The sequence below is a fragment of the Pipistrellus hanaki genome (genome assembly GCF_964339955.1).
Source record: "Pipistrellus hanaki genome assembly, chromosome: 11".
Lineage (NCBI taxonomy): Eukaryota > Metazoa > Chordata > Mammalia > Chiroptera > Vespertilionidae > Pipistrellus > Pipistrellus hanaki.
This window is the reverse complement of record NC_140513.1, coordinates 33,483,624-33,503,133: the sequence shown is the minus strand read 5'-3', so window position 1 is coordinate 33,503,133 and position 19,510 is coordinate 33,483,624. Positions and strand designations below refer to the sequence as shown.

The following is a 19,510-nucleotide window of genomic DNA, read 5'->3' as shown; positions in this document are numbered from 1 at the left end:
TAGGCTGGGGGATGAATTTCATACTCACTGTCCATTACAGAGCCCCTGTGAAATGGTTGACCTTAGAAGGGACTCTTGATGGTTACGCCTATGTCTTTTCAACCTGTTGTTCCTATTTGCACTTGTGCTTTATGGATTCCTCCAGGGAGAAGTGTTTTAAAGAGATACAAAAAGCTTTCCACCCCGGAGACACACCAAAGGTGACAGCTTAGGCAGATAGCTTTCATCCCTCTGTTTATTTTCCTCCGAGGAGGACATATTTCTCCTTCCCCCAAGCTTCTGGATTTTGTGACCTGGAACATGCTTGGATTTAACAGTTTGAACGTTTAAGAACAATAATTATTCGGGGGATATTCTGTTCTCATATCTATGGGAATAGATATAAGTATATCTGGAGTTACTTCTGTAGTTTCTTAAAAGCCTAGATTGCTGACGTGCTATTTTTCAAACTATCATAAGTCAAATTTATCACGGGGATAATGAAATAAAGACAAATATTCAACCAATAATGAAAAGCTAAGTAAACGGGTATGTTTAAGCTCTATTATATGCAGGGAGTCCATTAAGGCAGAACTAAGAGAGACTTTAATGGATTTAACATTAGCAATCAGGCCTGGACTTGGTATAAATCAGACACCATCGCATTTTACTCTAATGCACACCCACTCGTTCGTTAGCACTGTTCAGCGTAGATTATAAATATTAGCCAAGAAGCCTTTGGTTCTTGAGATTCTTTCCACAGACACAGCAATAATTGAACAATAATGATGACAATTTTATTTTTATGAATCACTATGGCTTACTTTTATTGATTTGCTCCTGGGCCTGGAGAAAGCTTCCTCAGCCAGCATACAACAGGAAATGGTTACAGCATTATCAGATAGGCCGTGAAGAGATAAATAAAATAAGGGGGGGGGGGGGAGGGTAGGAATGATGGCTGGACCCGGCAAGCTGCTGATATAAGCTAGAATTACTCCCCTCACTCCCAACAATAGAGCAACTTAAATTACCCCCTTTCTCCCTCCCCACTGCTCATTCCTAATTCAGTGGAAGGGAAAATACTCCTTGGCTGTAAATGTGCATTAACTTTGGAGCTGAACACTTTGGGGTCCTTGGTGTCAGAGGGAAATAAATAAGATGGGAATAAACTGTAAGACTTAAGAAAATACTGCTTACCTTGTTGTTTGCTACTGCCTGCATTGTTGTTTGCTTCCTGCCAAGCTGAGTTTCCCGCCGCAGCTGAATTTGAGTTTCCCGCCGCAGCTGAATTTGAGTTTCCCACTCAGCTGAGCTTCCCGCTCAGCTGAGTACTGCTGATAGAGCCACCCCGCCCTGGGCTTGACCCTGAGAGCCACTGCTGTCCCAAGCCCAGCGGTCCTAATCAGAGAAGGACAGCTGTTTCCCTCCAAACCCAACTGACCCTGAAGCTGCTTGTGGTTTTTGCCTTTATAAGCCTGCTGTAAACCCTCAACGGGGCCCTTTCTATCAGCTTCTGAGCTGGAGGTTGGGTCCCGGCGCCGGTCAATAAACCTTTTGCGTGTTGCATCGAGACAAGTGTTTGTGTGGTTCGTGAGGTCGCCTCCGCCGAGCAGGACAAAAGGCCTGTTCGGGTCTTGCATCTGGGGGCTCGTCCGGGATCGGTGGAGACCACCCCAGGACTCACAGAAACCGTCTCGTAGGTAAGAATCTCCGGAGTGTCTATGTCTGTGTCTGTCTGCGTCGTTTGTGTTATAATTCCTGGAATTCTGGTATTACTGGTTTTCTGGTATCTATGGTATTCTGGTGTTTATAGTATTTTAGATTTTTGAACGGATCCAAAAAGGCAGGATCCAAGGTCCGTGAGGACGGCGGGTCTCTGGCTGCGAATTGGCCAGAAGAAACTGCCACCCTGGGGGACGCCCCAGGGAAGGAGCAAGGTGTCGGGTTAGAGTCCCAGGAGCAAGGTGTCGGGTTAGAGTCCCAGGAGCAAGGTGTCGGGTTAGAGTCCCAGGAGCAAGGTGTCGGGTTAGAGTCCCGGGAGTGAATTTTTTAACAAAAGAACAACCACGGATGTGGCATTTCTGTTATTTGTGCTTCTGACCACCAAGGCCTGGGTACCACCAACACCTGGTTCTAGGTTTTGGAGTCTGAGGTGGGTCCTCGTGCCTGGTCTGAGTGAGTGATCAGGTCTGTGGCAGAGGTCTGGTTTTGGTCTGAGTGAGTGTTGTTGTGAGACTCCCTGGTTCTGGTCTGATGCCCCAGGGCAGGAAAGGGCAGGAAAGTGATCGGGAAAGTCTGATCGCCTCTTGTCCTGTCTCTCAGAGTATTGATCGGGAAGGTCTGATCGCCTCCTATTCTGTTTCACGGGGTGTCTGCCTTTTCGGAAAGACAGGTCATCAACAGAAAACCGATCCTTGGTCAGGACTTCCGGGTAAAAAGAGACTTTATTGTTTCCTTGGTGTCTTCGCAATCTTTTTGTTCTGTTATCTCCTTATCTCAGAAATGGGGCAGGGAAAGAGTTCGCCTTTAACCTTAACTCTTGACCACTGGAAAAGCGTGCGAGGTCGGGGCTTCGATTTATCTGTGAATATTGAGAAGAAACCATGGCAGAAGTTTTGCTCCTCGGAATGGCCCACTTTTGGAGTTGGCTGGCCGAAAGAGGGCACTTTTAACCTCGCCATTATTTTTGCAGTCAAAGAAAAGGTTTTTCAGGCCACGGGAGGACATCCTGACCAGCGGCCCTACATCATTGTCTGGCAGGATCTTGCCCAGAGCCCCCCCCCTTGGCTAAAGCTTTTTCTCTCTTCTAGCCACTCACCACCAGGTCAAGCAGCGACTGCCCTGGTCGCTGGGGCCGGCAGGGCTGCGGAAAAGAAGCCGCTCCCGGAATCGCAAGACCTTTTACTCTTTGATTCACCTCCGCCGTATCCCCCCGCCTTGCCTCCCACTATACCCTCTTCTCCTCCCCCTGATGCAGGTCCTTATCTGGGGCCGGCACAAGGCACTCGCAGCCGCCGAGCGCAGCCGCCCCCTTTGTCACCGGATTCAACTGTTGCGTGCCCACTCCGTCCAGTCGGTGTCCAATTACCACCCCCAGATGACGGCACGCCAGCCCCCCTCCAGCCCCTCCAATATTGGCCTTTTTCTTCCTCTGACATCTATAATTGGAAGGCTAATCATCCCCCTTTCTCAGATGACCCCCAGCGCCTCACGGGGCTGGTCGAGTCCCTTATGTTCTCTCACCAGCCAACATGGGACGACTGCCAGCAGCTCCTTCAAACCCTCTTCACGACCGAAGAAAGAGAAAGGATTCTCCTAGAGGCCCGAAAGAATGTCCTCGGCCCTGATGGGAGACCTACCCAGCTTCCTCATCTAATTGATACCGTTTTTCCTCTGGCCCGCCCCGACTGGGACTTCAATACGGCTGAAGGTAGGGAGCGACTGACCGTCTACCGCCAGACTCTAGTGGCAGGTCTCAAGGGGGCAGCTCGCCGCCCCACCAATTTGGCAAAGGTAAGAGAAGTTCGGCAGGGCCCCTCGGAGCCTCCTTCTGTCTTTTTAGAGCGACTTATGGAGGCATTTCGGAGGTACACACCCTTCGACCCCGCGTTAGAGGGACAGAGAGGGTCGGTGGCCATGGCCTTCATAGGACAGTCAGCCTTAGATATAAAGAGGAAGCTCCAGAGGATTGAAGGGCTCGAGGACTACACCCTGCAGGACTTAGTCAAAGAGGCAGAGAAGGTCTATCACAAAAGGGAGACAGAGGAGGAAAAGGAAGAAAGAAAAGAGAAAGAGCGGGATAAGAAGGAGAGAGAGAGGGAGAAGGAGCGAGACAAGAGGTTAACTCGTATCCTGGCCGCAACAGTAGGCAAGGAACAGAAGCCTAGGAAGAAAGGTAGGGCACCTAGCAACAGGCCGCCCATTAGCAAAGACCAATGTGCTTATTGCAAAGAAAAAGGGCACTGGCAGAGAGACTGTCCGAAAAAAGAAAAAGAAGCAAAGGAAGTACTCGCCCTCCATGAAGACAGCGAATAGGGAAGTCGGGGCTCAGAACCCCTCCCTGAGCCCAGGGTAACACTTCAGGTGGAGGGGCAGTCAGTAGACTTTCTCATTGATACCGGAGCCCAATATTCAGTATTGCAAAAACCCCTGGGGCCCCTCTCCTCAAAAACCTCCTGGGTAGTAGGGGCTACGGGGAATGAAAGATACCCATGGACCACCAAGAGAACTGTAGATCTTGGGAAAGGGAAGGTTCATCATTCCTTCCTAGTTATCCCTGAGTGTCCTGCCCCTCTCCTAGGAAGGGATCTACTGACTAGAATGGGGGCCCAGATTACTTTCACCAAAGAAGGACCTGCATTGACCATGGGTTCAGCGGCTATCCTGACCCTGAGACTAGAGGACGAACATCGCCTTTTCTCAGAAACACTCACAGGAGATCCACAAGTCCAGACCTGGTTAAAACGGGTCCCTGAAGCCTGGGCAGAACTGGTGGGAATGGGACTGGCCACTCAGAGACCCCCGGTAGTTATAGAACTTAAAGCCACTGCAACTCCAATAGCAGTAAAGCAATACCCAGTACCGAGGGAGGCTCGTGAAGGTATCAGGCCACACATCCAGAGGCTACTGGACTTAGGGGTCTTGGTGAGATGCCGTTCTCCCTGGAATACTCCCTTATTACCAGTCAGGAAGCCGGGTACCAATGACTATCGACCAGTACAAGACTTGAGGGAGGTTAATAAGAGGGTTCAGGACATCCATCCAACTGTTCCTAACCCCTACAACCTCTTGAGTTCAATACCCCCTTCCCACGTCTGGTACACTGTGTTAGATTTGAAGGACGCCTTCTTCTGCCTTCGCTTACACCCAACTAGTCAGAAGTTATTTGCCTTCGAGTGGCAGGACCCAAAGACTGGGCACACTGAGCAATTGACTTGGACTCGCCTGCCCCAAGGGTTTAAGAATTCTCCTACTATCTTTGATGAAGCCCTCCACCAGGACCTTACTACGTTCCGGGCCAGCCACACGGAAATAACACTCCTCCAGTACGTGGACGACCTCTTAATTGCAGGAGAATCAGAGGAAGACTGCAAAACAGGTACGGAGGCCCTGCTTTCTGAATTGGCTAAGTTAGGGTACCGGGTCTCTGCGAAGAAAGCCCAGCTGTGCCGGAGAAAAGTTACATATTTGGGCTATTCTATAGAGAATGGGCAGAGGTGGTTGACTGAGGCACGAAAAGCGACCGTGCTCCAGATTCCAGTACCCCGAACCCCACGGCAGGTCCGCGAGTTTTTAGGGACAGCGGGATTCTGTCACCTCTGGATACCAGGGTTCGCTAGCCTAGCTGAGCCCCTATATCCACTGACAAAGCAGAAGCAGCCATTTGAGTGGGGGGAAAAGCAGCAGGAAGCCTTCGAGAAAATTAGGACGGCCCTACTGTCAGCCCCAGCTTTGGCCCTCCCTGACGTCTCGAAGCCCTTTACCCTCTACATAGATGAGAGGAAAGGAATAGCCCGGGGCGTCTTGACACAAGCCCTTGGACCATGGAAAAGGCCTGTCGCGTACCTATCAAAAGGACTTGACCCGGTGGCGAGGGGATGGCCTGCTTGTCTCCGAGCGATCGCTGCAACGGCTTCCCTAGTGAAGGATGCTGACAAACTCACGCTGGGCCAGAAACTAACTGTTATTGCTCCCCACACCCTTGAGAGCATCATCCGCCAGCCCCCTGACAGGTGGCTGTCAAATGCTCGCATGACTCACTACCAGAGCCTACTGCTGAACGAAGAGAGAATCCACTTTGGGCAGCCCGCAACTCTCAACCCCGCCACGCTGCTACCCGAGACCGAGCCAGGATCTGAGGTACTACACTCTTGCCCGGACATTCTGGCCGAGGAGACTGGGCCACGAAAGGACCTAAAGGATACACCGTTGCCAGGCCCAGTCTACACTTGGTTCACGGATGGGAGCAGCTACCTACATGAAGGTAGGAGAGTGGCGGGGGCAGCGGTAGTAGACGAGAGCCAGACTCTTTGGGCGAGCAGCCTGGCTGAAGGGGCGTCGGCGCAAAAGGCCGAGCTCATAGCCTTGGCTAAAGCACTTGACCTAGCAAAGGGGAAGCGCGTAAACATCTACACCGACAGCCGGTACGCATTTGCCACAGCACATGTACACGGGGCCATCTATCAACAGAGGGGACTCCTCACCTCAGCAGGAAGGGACATTAAGAACAAGCAGGAGATCATACAGCTCCTCGAGGCTATCCATAGCCCAAGAGAGGTGGCCATAATTCACTGCCCAGGCCACCAGAAGGGAAGTTCAGAAGTAGCCGAGGGGAATCGGAGAGCAGATGCCGCCGCCAGAGAAGCAGCCCTAGGACCCAGGATATTGCCTGTCCTACCCCGGCAGCTCGCCTCAGCCTCCCCAGAGCCCCTCAAATATACTCGGGAGGAGGAAGAGAGACTCTCCAAGAACCCACGGAAGTTCCAGAAAGACAGTTTGGGGGTCTGGAGGCAGGACGGGAAGCCGGTAGTACCTGAGGCCGCCACCAAGGAATATTTGAACCAGCTACACCAGCTGACACACCTGGGGGCAAAGCGCCTGGAAAAGATCTGCCAATCCACCGGTTACTACTTCCTAGGCCTGACTCCCCTGCTAGAGATGACCGCTCGAAAATGTAAGGCTTGTCAGCTAGTCAATGCTCAGGCTTCAAAGATAAGCCATGGGAAAAGACTACGGGGAGACAGGCCTGGGAGCTACTGGGAAGTTGACTTCACTGAAATTAAACCTGCCAAATATGGATATAAATACCTTCTAGTTTTTATAGACACCTTCTCAGGGTGGGCAGAAGCCTTCCCCACGCGGCGAGAAACAGCCACAGAAGTGGCTAAGAAGATACTGGAAGACATCTTCCCCCGTTTTGGACTCCCCAAGGTAATCGGGTCAGACAATGGGCCGGCCTTCGTTGCTCAGGTGAGTCAGGGGCTGGCCAGGGTACTAGGGGTGGATTGGAAATTACATTGTGCCTATAGACCCCAAAGTTCAGGGCAGGTAGAGAGAATGAATAGAACTCTAAAAGAGACCATGACTAAATTAGCTTTAGAGACTGGCGTGGCAGACTGGACAGTCCTCCTTCCCTATGCCCTCTTCCGTGCCCGGAACACCCCGGGACCCCTGGGAGTTACTCCTTTTGAAATTCTCTTTGGTACCACACCTCCCCTGGCCACTGACCCTTGGGCAATGACCACTGACTCTCTTCCTTCCACCTCCCAATCCCTACTTGCTAGATTGAAAGCTCTTGAGGCGGTACAGAAAGAAGTTTGGGCCCCCTTGAAGGCCCTCTACCAACCTGGGACACTGCAGGTACCTCACCAGTTCCAGGTCGGTGACTGGGTCTACATAAGGAGACATCGCACGGCCAACCTCGAACCCCGGTGGAAGGGACCTCATCTGGTACTTCTGACTACTCCTACCGCCATCAAGGTAGATGGCATCACCACCTGGATCCACGCCTCCCACGCGAAACCAGCATCTCCTCCGGAGGATAATCATGAATGGACTGCTGAAAAAGGGGATTCCCCCCTCAAGATTCGGCTTCGGCGTTCTCCTGTACCTGCTAATGACTCTGGTAAAGGGGACTCCCCACGAGCCCAAGAAAATTACCTGGCAGGTACAGACTCGCGCGTGGAGGACCGTATGGTCCATCTCTAAGGTGGCCCCGCCTGGGACTTGGTGGCCCTCTCTAACCCCCGACATCTGTGCCCTAGCAGTGGGAGACCCATACTGGGACCTCCCAGATAGAGATCTTGAAGAATCCAAGGCTGGGGTGGAGAGCAGAAAGTACATGGGAGCCAGGGAAGATAGTGCCCACTGCAGCTGGGCCTGGGTGAGGGAACACCTAGCCGTGCTCCCCTTTTATATCTGCCCAAAGGATAGGAGAGGTCACAAGAAGAACTGTGGGAGCGCCAGAGAATTCTATTGTGGAGAATGGGGATGTGAGACAACAGGGACAGGGTACTGGATAAGGTCACCCCCCCCTTGGGAATTAATTAGGGTACAGCGAAATCGAACTCAGAATTCTGGACACAGAGGCTGGATCAATACTCTAAATATTACCTTCACCCCAGCAGGGAGACAGAGGTATCATTGGCTTGGATTTGGGAAGACCTGGGGGCTAAGAATCTATAAAAGTCTGTATGATGATGGGCTACTGTTCAGTATAAGTGTACGCGAGGAGCCGGTCCATACCGGGTCCCTAGGACCAAACTCTGTACTATCAAAAGAAACTAAGAAAACTTCCCTGAAGGAACCCCTGCTGACAGTTGCCCCCCAGACTCAGACCCCCGGAGGCGGCCCAAGACAAGGGACAGAACAAAGGTTACTGTCCCTAGTCCGGGGGGCAGCCAGCACTCTAAATTCTTCCCAACCAGGTCTCACCAATGACTGCTGGCTTTGTTTATCAGCAAGCCCCCCTTATTATGAAGGCATAGGAGTAATAGGTAGCTTCAGCAACTCTACTTCCCACACTAGCTGCGCCTGGGGGATGCCAGGTAAGCTCACCCTTCCTGAAGTTTCAGGACGGGGCAGGTGTATTGGGACGGTCCCTAGAGAATGGCAACAAACTTGTAACATCACTCATGATCCTCCTTTTCCTGGGACTTATTTCCTTATTCCAGAACCTGGTACGTGGTGGGCATGTAACACTGGCCTAACTCCATGCTTATCAGCCATGGCCTTCAACTCCTCTGGTGAATTCTGTATCTAGGTTCAGGTAGTACCAAAAATAACATATTACCAGTCCTCTGCCCTCGAGGAGGAAGTTGACTCTCACCCCAGGTCAAAACGAGAGATTGTCTCCCTTACCCTGGCTGCCCTCTTAGGGGTAGGGGTGGCAGCGGGGGTCGGAACAGGAGCCACTGCCCTAATTCAAGGCCCGAGATTTACAGAGGAACTCCGGGCAGCGGTTGATGAAGATCTTAGAAGCATAGAAATCTCTATAACCAAATTACAGGAATCCCTCACTTCTCTATCCGAAGTAGTTCTCCAAAACCGACGAGGCCTAGATCTACTACTTCTCAGGGAGGGAGGTCTCTGTGCTGCCTTAAAAGAACAATGTTGTTTTTATGTAGACCATTCAGGAGTAGTTAAAGACTCCATGAGCAAGCTGAGAGAAAAACTTGAAACACGCAGAAAAGAAAAGCTAGATAAGCAGGGATGGTTCGAAGGATGGTTCAACACCTCCCCCTGGCTCACTACCCTCCTTTCCTCCCTTTTGGGGCCTCTGTTCATTTTACTACTCCTATTAACCCTTGGACCTTGTATCCTCAATCGACTAGTATCCTTCGTACAAGATAGGATAAGTACAGTTCAAATGTTTGTTCTCCAGCAGAGGTATCGCCAGGTTCCAAATGAGGAGATTCTATAAGCCCCAAGATTGAGCCTTAGTTACAAGAAAAAGGGGGGGATGTAAGACTTAAGAAAATACTGCTTACCTTGTTGTTTGCTACTGCCTGCATTGTTGTTTGCTTCCTGCCAAGCTGAGTTTCCCGCCGCAGCTGAATTTGAGTTTCCCGCCGCAGCTGAATTTGAGTTTCCCACTCAGCTGAGCTTCCCGCTCAGCTGAGTACTGCTGATAGAGCCACCCCGCCCTGGGCTTGACCCTGAGAGCCACTGCTGTCCCAAGCCCAGCGGTCCTAATCAGAGAAGGACAGCTGTTTCCCTCCAAACCCAACTGACCCTGAAGCTGCTTGTGGTTTTTGCCTTTATAAGCCTGCTGTAAACCCTCAACGGGGCCCTTTCTATCAGCTTCTGAGCTGGAGGTTGGGTCCCGGCGCCGGTCAATAAACCTTTTGCGTGTTGCATCGAGACAAGTGTTTGTGTGGTTCGTGAGGTCGCCTCCGCCGAGCAGGACAAAAGGCCTGTTCGGGTCTTGCAAAACGAGCCTGCTCAGGCATCCCGTAGAAAGGAGGGTGAAACCCTGCGGTAATGTGGCCTTTCGCTGCCTCCTTTGCTGATGTACAGCTTCTTAATAACAAAGGCGGCACAGCCTTCTGAAATAGTCTACCCGTGCCTGTGAAGGGAGCTGAAGCCTCACCGCCTATGCCTTTGCCGGAGCACAAAATGCACTAGCATTTCCATCCAGCTTTGCCTGCCCATTAGCCCACACAGGTGAGGAACTGAAACATCCTGGGGGTCATAAGAAGGAGAGATGGATATGGACCTGCCCATGTGTTTCTACGGCTGCCTTTGTCCTCCCCACCCCACTCCGCTGCCCTGTGATAGATTCCAGATTCTAGAGGTTTTACTTCATACTCATGCCTGCCCATTCCCAGTGATAAACTGGATTTTTACTTCAGTGTATTTTCTGGATTGAGACCTCACCATGATTTTTGGTGAGAGGAACAAGAGCAAACAGATCTTGAGAGTCTATCAGTTCTTATAATTCCACGCAGTGAAACCGACTGCCAGGTCTGGCCACGACAGGGCCAGCGGCAAGAGAAATTCTATCTTTTTGCAGTTGCTTCTCATTCCCAATGGATTTTTCTTCCCTGGCCCCAGATTTTCAGGACAGCTTATTGTGGAGGTATGAACAAGCTGATGTTTAAGGGCTTATACATTTGCTGGTTCTAGGAATCATCTATGTCCTTATCTGTCTGTCACTCTTGACTGGAAGAATAGGATGTTGAACTGCCCCCACAGTTAGAGAAACAGTTCAAGGGAGACTATAACATTAGCTGCTACAACCCCTCACTCTAGTTCAGTGGTCAGCAAACTCATTAGTCAACAGAGCCAAATATCAACAGTACAATGACTGAAATTTCTTTTGAGAGCCAATTTTTTAAAAACTTAAACTATATAGGTAGGTACATTGTTATTAGCTTAATTAGGGTACTCCTAAGCTGGCCTTTGATAAAAACTCAAGGGGCCAAAGAGCCGCATGTGGCTCTGAAGCTGCAGTTTGCTGACCACTGCACTAGTTCGTTCATTCTTCTTCTTCTTCCTCTTCCTCCTCCTCCTCCTCCTCCTCCTCCTCCTCCTCCTCCTCCTCCTCCTCCTCCTCCTCCTCTTCTTCTTCTTCTTCTTCTTCTTCTTCTTCTTCTTCTAAAATATATTTTATTGATTTTTTACAGAGGGGAAGGAAGAGAGATAGAGAGCTAGAAACGTCTGATGAGAGAGAAACATTGACCAGTCGCCTCCTGCACACCCCCTACTGGGGATGTGCCCACAACCAATGTACATGCCCCTGACCGGAATCGAACCTGGGACCTTTGAGTCCGCAGGCTGACGCTCTATCCACTGAGCCAAACCGGTTTCGGCATCTTCTTGATACATCTTTAAGGCAAGTCTGCCTGGGTACCTTACTCTTTTCTCAGAAAATAAGTTCTTGTGACTTTGAAGTTAATTAAACCATAATAACAAGTTAATGCTTAATGACTTCATTGATTTAAAAAGTGTTTTAAAAGACTCTTAGTTATTGATCACACATTGAACTATCATGTAAGAACTGGAAAATAACTCCAATCTGATAACATTAAAAATTCCACCAAAGGTCGGCATTGTATTTGTGGTTATTGGAGTCAGGGAAGGTGGGCTGTGTTCTTGGCGATGCCAGCCGGGCTTGTTGTGTGCTCCCAACTGTGGAACCAAAAGATAATCTTGGGAGAGGAGAGATGTCAGAGGAAGGTTCCATAATAACTATAGTTAAAGATAACTAACATTTTCAGTAACTTTTAAGTGCCAAGAATTGTCCTGATATTTTATCTGTATTACATTTAATTCTCACAATAGCCTAACAGGGTAGCTGCTATTATTACTCTCAGTTACATATGACAATATTAAGACTCAAAGAGGTTAAAAAAAAGTGTTCAGGGTTACAAAACAAAAATAAGGGATAGAGTCGAGATTCAAAGGCAGGTGCATCTGACTCCAAAGTTATGCTCTAAACTGCTATGCAATCTTTTCTATTAAAGATTAGTAAATAAAAAGTATATTAAAATAGAATAGTTTGGCAAGAGGAGAAATAATGTTCTTATTCAGGTATTGAAAAATCATGAAGTTTAGTGGTTTTGTACCATTTCTTCACAACAGAGATAAAAACCAAAGGCTTTAAGTGAAAAAAAAAAAAAAAAGTCCAAAGTATTATTTTTATGGAGTTGTTAATTGTTTTATGGAGCAAGCTCATAAAAGTCACAGACCACAAAACGTAATTACAAAATGCACTTGACATCAATTACAGGGAGTATTGATTTGATTAACTCACATCTTGTCCAGAAGGTATAAATTATGGGAAATAGAGGATGCATGTGTATCTCCTTTCTGAATGGCTAATCATATACCACTTGTTACTGCATTTATTATGGGGATGGTGTTGAGCATGCCGTACACTACAGGACATGTTGCTCCTTCTGTGATTCAAGGAAACGTGTGTGTGTGTGTGTGTGTGTGTGTGTGTGTGTATGTGTGTGTTTAATTCTCAGAGATCACTCTTCAAAAGGCCATACATCTCTTGAGAAATCTTTGCTTTTGTTTTATAGAACCTGTGTTTCCTGTAACTTTGTGGATCTCAAAATGCCTGTTGGGGATCCATGGAGATCTAATCAGGGAATCCCTGAGATGGAAACTATGTTCCTAATACTATGAAGATGATATTTGATGTTTGAGCTCTTGTTTTCTCATGAGTGTGCAGTGGGGTTTTCAATGGGCTGCACACATGTGATACCACAACAGACTGGATCCCACCTTCTCCTTTTAAGCTAGAAGTTAACAAGATTTGCGAAAATGTAAACGTCAATCATCTAATTCTTTTGAGAAAATAGTTATTTTTTTATAAATACATTCATTACTGTATGATAGATTTATTGTCATAAAATGAATTCATAAATATTTTAACTTTTTTTTTTTCCAGTTTTAATTGCTAGATAAATATGGAGAGGTGTAACATAAGCCCCACACAAAAAGCTCTCTAAATCCTCCACTAAGTTTAAGGTGTAAAGAGATTCTGAGACCAAAAAGTTGAAGAAACACTTCTGAAACCACCTGTGTTTTTGATCTGTTTCAATCTTTGTTTTGAAAGCTAGGAAGCCAGAACCAAATTTGCATTCCACCTTCAGCACTGAGCTGAGATCATAAGACCTAAAGTTGGCGGACTCACATTTCCCCATGCCTTAACTTATGTTGTGCTCTTATTTCCCTTCTAAATGGTCTCATTACTTATTTATTTTCCAAACTGCTCTATTTAAAAAATGTTTAATCATAAGCTTCAGGTAGGTTATTGTAGGTTGCTGGAAATTAAGCAGATGGTAGAAAGGGTGGGTTGGCCTCTTAGAGCATGGCATAGGAATATAATATTGAAGATTTTCATATAAATGGGCCCTCACATTCAAATGCTGCTGCTTAAGAGATTGCAGGCAGGATCTTACTGGTTATTGTGGAAGCCATTGCCACTACAACTAAATTAACAGAACTTTTTTTCTGAAGCCTCTTCACTCTCTGAATTATGCATAGCCTTGCAAGATACAGCCTCTCTCGCTCTCCCCATTCTTCCTTCCCCAGCCCAATGGTTTTTACTCTTTCTTTTCTTCTACTTTGCATTTATATTCTCTATGACCTATTTTTAAAACATATTTTCTAATGCATTTTTTTTTGCGCTCAGAATAAAAAGCTAATACTTTCAGCATTACTTCATCTTCATTAACCAGCCTCTTATAACTCTCTAATTTCAGGTTATTGTATAATACTTGAGCTCTCTGGTAATGTATGTTACATTGGCACTGTACTCAATGCACATTTCAAGGACTTCAATCAACAAGAATACCCAAAGCTTTGAATTCAAAAAAAGCATAGTTGTTTTTCCCCCAAATTAATGTCTAAATAGAGATTGGTCTAAAGCATACAATAAAGCATACCCTTCAGCTTTAGCATTGTATATGATTGTATAGATTACTGACATTGGGCATTAGTTTATCAATTACTATCATAGTTTTGATGAATGCTGGAATGAACCTGAGAATAGCTTATCTGTCTCTCTCTCTCCTGGTTGAATTCCATTGTAAATCTTCAAAGGGGGAAACAAAACTATGGTAGTGTTTGAGTAATGTGGTATTATCTCTGGTAAATGGATAGTTTCTTTTGGGAAAGCTTTCTGATGTCTTGGTAGTGGAGTTTGGATAGTTAAAGTTAAATTCTCAGGGCTGAGAGTGAGAATTAGAAGCTCTGCTAAAGTATGAATGAGTTTCTTCTTTTCCAAATGATGAGTTTCTCTTACTTATCTAAACCTATCCTGATACTATAGAGATGGTATAAATGCTAGCTTTCTTTCTTTCTTTTTTTAAACCACAAAACTCAGTGACATGGACCAAGCACAATGTATTTATCAGAGGAGAGACCTCTAATGAGGCCACTTTTGTGTAGATAGAACTGCTTGTGTGTGTTTCTCAGAATCTTGAAGGGTTCAGGAATCTGGAAAAGGAGCTGCTATAAATTAATCAAGAGTCCAGAAGCGAAGCATAATTTTGGAAGGCATTTTGGGGAGCCAGAGAAGACTTAGCTAAATACACCAAGTTCTCCTCGTCTCAGGACCCTTTGCTCTTTATTAACACAATTTGTCCTAAGGCAAGGTAGATATACACATCAAAGGCTGAGGTTTAGTATATAGAATCCATTGTCAGATGGGGGAACTGCCTTAGGCTATTCAGGTGTTAGGCCAGCAGGAGGCAATAACATGTAGATTGAAATGCCCTCAGCTATCTGGCAGCAAACTATCATTTTTGCATCCTTTTCAGGTTTGGAGAAATGCCCTCAACCATTTCCAACAGGCAATAAGTGATTTTCCAGCTCTTGCTGGAGGCTCAAGGTCCACCAACCTTTTGATGAACTTCTTGCATTTAAGACCTGCTGGAATTATATAACAGGTCATAATGTGATGAAAAGGAGAGAGCACTCTCCCGTAGACAACAGAAAAACCATCATTTTAAGTTTCCTAACTACAGTTATTAAGTATTTTTAGAAAATGATTCCTTGACTTATTACTTACAAAACTTACCAGAGAAGAGTTTTCAATCAGATATACTTATGGCATAGAGGAAAAAATCCAAACATTTGAGCCTGATCTTTAAGGTCCTTCACCTCCAACATTCTAATAAATTATCTTATGCTACCACTCCATACACTTTCTTCTGTGACTTGCTTCAAGTCTTCATGTGTGAAATGCCCTAGTCCTCTTCTCTTTCTATTAATATTAGAGGCTTGGTGCATGAAATTCTATTAATACTAGAGGCCTGGTGCATGCGTAGGTTCCCTAGGCCTGGTTGGTAATCAGGGCCAATCTGTGGGGTGATCAGTGGGGTGATTGGGACCCTGGCTTGCACTTGCCTTGGCCTGGTGCTGCCCACTCACTTGCTCCACCATCCCACCATGGTCCTGCTCTCATTGAGGCCCATTGGGGCTGGCAGGACCTCCACTGCTGCCTGCTGCCAGCACTGTGTCACTGATGCCCACCATTTTCCGTGCCGCTCCCTGGTGGTCAGCACATGTCTAACTCCTGGTCGGTCAAACTCCTGCCTGTGGGGAAAATTTGCATATTAGCCTTTTATTATATAGGATAGTTAAGCCAGAAGTTAATAAGTGGCTATTAGCTCAGGTCTTCGAGTCAGGTGTCTCCAGGTTTGAATCGACTTTGTTGGATAGTTAATAGCCATGTGGCCTTTTTGCATGATCAAAGACCAAGTTCATCATTAATAACATGGAAAAATAATAGGACAGATCTCATAGGATTTTTTTATCAAGATCAAATGGCATGCTGTACATAAGTACTTACCACCATGCCTGACATGGAATAAGCATTCAATAAGTAGAAAATTATTGTTTCTTCTTTAAGCTTTTAAATGAATTTAAATGTTGTTAGCCGGGACTTCTGGATATCCCAAGTGGTAACTGATTTTTCATCCCCATTTCTTACAGGACACTTTGTTTTCTCAGTTTTCTTTGACTCATGATGGCTTGTGTGCCTGCCTCGCTCATCCATTGAAGAGTGTGCCTCAAAGGGTTGAATCTGTGTCTCACTTCTCTGAGAATTTCCCATAACACTCAGCATGGCTCCTTGCTCAGGAGTGAGTTAAGTCACATTCCCTGAGTATTGTCATTTGTGCCTAAATGCAATCCAGGTCCACAAGAAACTTGCCATCTTCAGGGAAATAAAGCTATAATACATTGTGTATTTTAGAGAGGAGAGACTCCATGAAAACCTGCACTGTCAACAAATGCTTTCTGGTGGAGGGGCAGTTTCTGGAGGGTCTGGATGGACTTGTTAGGGAAGGGGATATGGAGGGGTGAACAATGTTGGTTAGAGTTTCAGTGCAGGTAAAATTTACATACAGTGAAATGCACAGGTTTTAAGCATACAGTTGGATGGGTTTGATAAATGTATGTACTTGCACGACTACCATAATTATAAAGAAAATTTCCATCATCTTAGTAAGTACCCTTCTGCTCAGTTCCAGCCATTCCCACCCCCTTAGCACTTAGTTTTCTGATTTCCACTTCCACAACCCAGTTTTTCTCATTCTGGAAAATAATATAAAGGGGATTACACAGTATGCACTTTTTTGAATGTACCTTCTTTCACTTACCATAATGTTTCTGAGATTTATCTATGTTGTTTGTTAGTAATTCATTCTTCTTTTTACTGCTGAATAGTGTTCTTTGTATGAAATGTCATGATTTGTTTTTTTCCTGCAGGGAAACATTTGGATCACTTCTAGTGTTTAGCTGTTATGAATTATGAATAATAAATATTAAAATTATTATAATAAAAATAATAAACCAGTATTTTTTTGACATATAGTTACATTACTCTTGGGTAAATACCTAGATGTGGAATTGTACATTTATAAATCACATGTGTATTTAACTTTGTGAGAAACTGTCAAAACATTTTCTTAAGTGGTTGTACAATTTTCTTTTCCTCCAGAAAATTAAGAGAAGGAAAAAAATAATCATTTATCATTATTTCCATATTTATAATTTTTGGTGCTTTTTATTCATTCCTGTAGATCTGAGTATCCATTTGCTTTTATTTTTCTGAAGCCTCCAAAATTTACTTTACCATTTCTTATACATATTTTTTTTCTAGTGATGAATGTCTTTCTCATGTTTTCAGTATCATGAAGTATCTATATTAATAAAAGAGTAATATGTTAATTAGACCAGAATGACCAGATATTTTCTGGGCATCCTTTTAGACAAAGCCATGGTGGTGGGGGTCGAGGCAGAGTGGTTAGGGGCAATCAGGTCAGCAGGAGAGAGCAGTTAGGGGTGATCAGGCTGGCAGGGGAGAGAAGTTAGGGGTGATCAGGCCAGCAGGGGAGCAGTTAGGGGTATCAGGCAGGCAGGTAGAGTGGTTGGGGCAATTAGGCAAGTAGGCAGGTGAGCAGTTAGGAGCCAGTGGTCCAGATTGCGAGAGAGATGTACGACTGCTTGATTCCCTGCAGGATCGGGCCTAAACTGGCAGTCAGACACCCCCTGTGGGATCCTGGATTGGAGAGGGTTCAGGCTGGGTTGAGGGACCCACCCCTCCATGCACAAATTTCATTCACCAGACCTCTAGTCATAAAATATCATGAAGTTTTTCACTTGTTACAGGATTCTAGTTTGATAGGTCCTCCATCCTCTTTATTCTACAGTTAAAAAAAAAATCATTCTTTTGTTTTCTGGCCTCCACTGAGAACTTAGGCTTCCTTTTATTATTGTTTTCCTTTAAGTAATGTGTCTTTTCCCCTCTGAATGCCACTATGGTTCTTTTTTTACCTTTGGTTTTCAACATCTTAATTATGATATTTCTAAATGTGGTTTTCTTTTAAAGTTTTAATTTTACTTGGGATGCAATGAACTCTTGGAACAGTAAGTTGATGTTTTTCATCATATTTGGGAAACTATTAAAAACAATAGTTATTCAAGTATTTTTTCTTCCACATTTTCTTTTTCTTGTTCTTTGAGTCTCTAATGATCTGCATTAGAGAGCTTACTATTGCTCCACAGGCCATTGAGGATCTCTTTATTTTGTTTTATTATTATTTAAAAAATATCTATTTTATTGATTTTTTTGGGGGGGGGGCGGGGAAGAGAGGAATGGAGAGGGATAGATAGAATCATTGAAGAGAGTGATATATCATTGATTGGCTGCCTCCTGTAGGCCCCCAAAGGCAATTGAGCCTGCAACCCGGGCATGGGTCCTGACCAGGAATCAAACTGGTGACCCCTTTGTTCCTGGCTTAATGCTAAACTGCTGAGCTACACCTGCCAGGCTATTTTATTTTATTCTTAAATCTTTATATTTCTCTGTTCTTTATATTAAGTAATTTGTTGATTACATTTAAAATTTATTGATTCTTCTGTGGTCTCAAATTTGTTATTAAGCCCTTTTAGTAAATTTTAACATTTTTACTGTTTCCCTTTTTACTTGTAGTAGTTCCATTTGGTTCTTTTTAAAAATTTTGACTTCTCTGTTAATATGCCTTATCAGTTATAGTAATTCTAACAAGCTTTCCTTTAAGTCCTTGAATATACCTAAAATAGCTGTTTAAGTATAAATTCTTACCTATAAATTCTAGTCTTTCTGTCACCTTGGGTTTAATGTCTATTGATTGCCTTATATTTCGACGGTGGGTCACATTTTCCCATCATGTCTACTGTTTATTACCTATACACTGGTAATAAATTATGAATGATTCATTGTAAAATCTCTGGATTTTTTTACTTTTCACTAAAGAATATTGATTTTTGTTCTTCTAGGCTATTAAGTTACTGGCTGGTCCCCTTTCAACTTATGTAAGCTTGGTTTTATCAAGATGGGTATCCAACTTGATTTTTTTCATTTGTATTGGTAGGGTGAATCCTTTAATTCAGAGACATACACTTTAATTATAGATTTTCTTCTGAAGGTTCAATGGAAAGCTAAAGGTGTTTACCAAAACCCTCTAACTTTGAAGCACTCGAACTTCCAAGTCTTCCTACTCTCCAGTGGGTAGCACCAAATATTTCCGCTCATCTCTTAGCCTCCCAACTGTTGCTCTCTGCTGGGCTCATTGAAGTCTTCTTTATGCAAATATAATATAAACGTCAGCCAAAGATTTGAGGGGAGTTTATGTATCAGGTTTTGGGGTTTCTTCCTTTGGATCCTTCATCGTCTCGATTTCATTTTTTAAGCTACAGCTACTCTGGAGGCCCTGAGTCTGTTCCCAGACACTTCAAGCCAACAAGACTGCAGTTCTGCTTGAACTCTAGTTGTCTAGAATCTCTTAAGAGAGAAATTATGGAAGTGATACTCTCACTCAGCACAGTTCCCTTTTCTCGTGGGTTTACTGCCCTTTAATTTACACATAGTTTTAGTTGTTTCCAGTTCCTTCAAATAGTTATTTTTTATTTTTAAAAAATTTGTCCAGAGATTATAATTCTTAGTTGCAGATGATTTACTCTGATATAAGCTATTCCTCCAGGACTGAACCTGTGATAACTGTGTTTTTGTTTTCCAGTAAGCAGT

The 19,510-nt window shown here is 45.0% G+C and overlaps 2 long non-coding RNA genes across 2 annotated transcripts in view; one reads left to right on the top strand and one right to left on the bottom strand.

Moving 5' to 3' along the window:
• Positions 1 to 19,510, bottom strand: part of LOC311630442 — a 930,538-nt gene that overhangs the window by 806,831 nt on the left and 104,197 nt on the right. The gene's annotated exons all lie outside the window — the stretch shown is intronic.
• On the top strand, positions 1,251 to 7,964 carry LOC311629696. The gene is made up of 2 exons (XR_014796241.1): positions 1,251 to 1,679; positions 7,263 to 7,964. It is a non-coding gene; the product is annotated as an uncharacterized lncRNA (long non-coding RNA).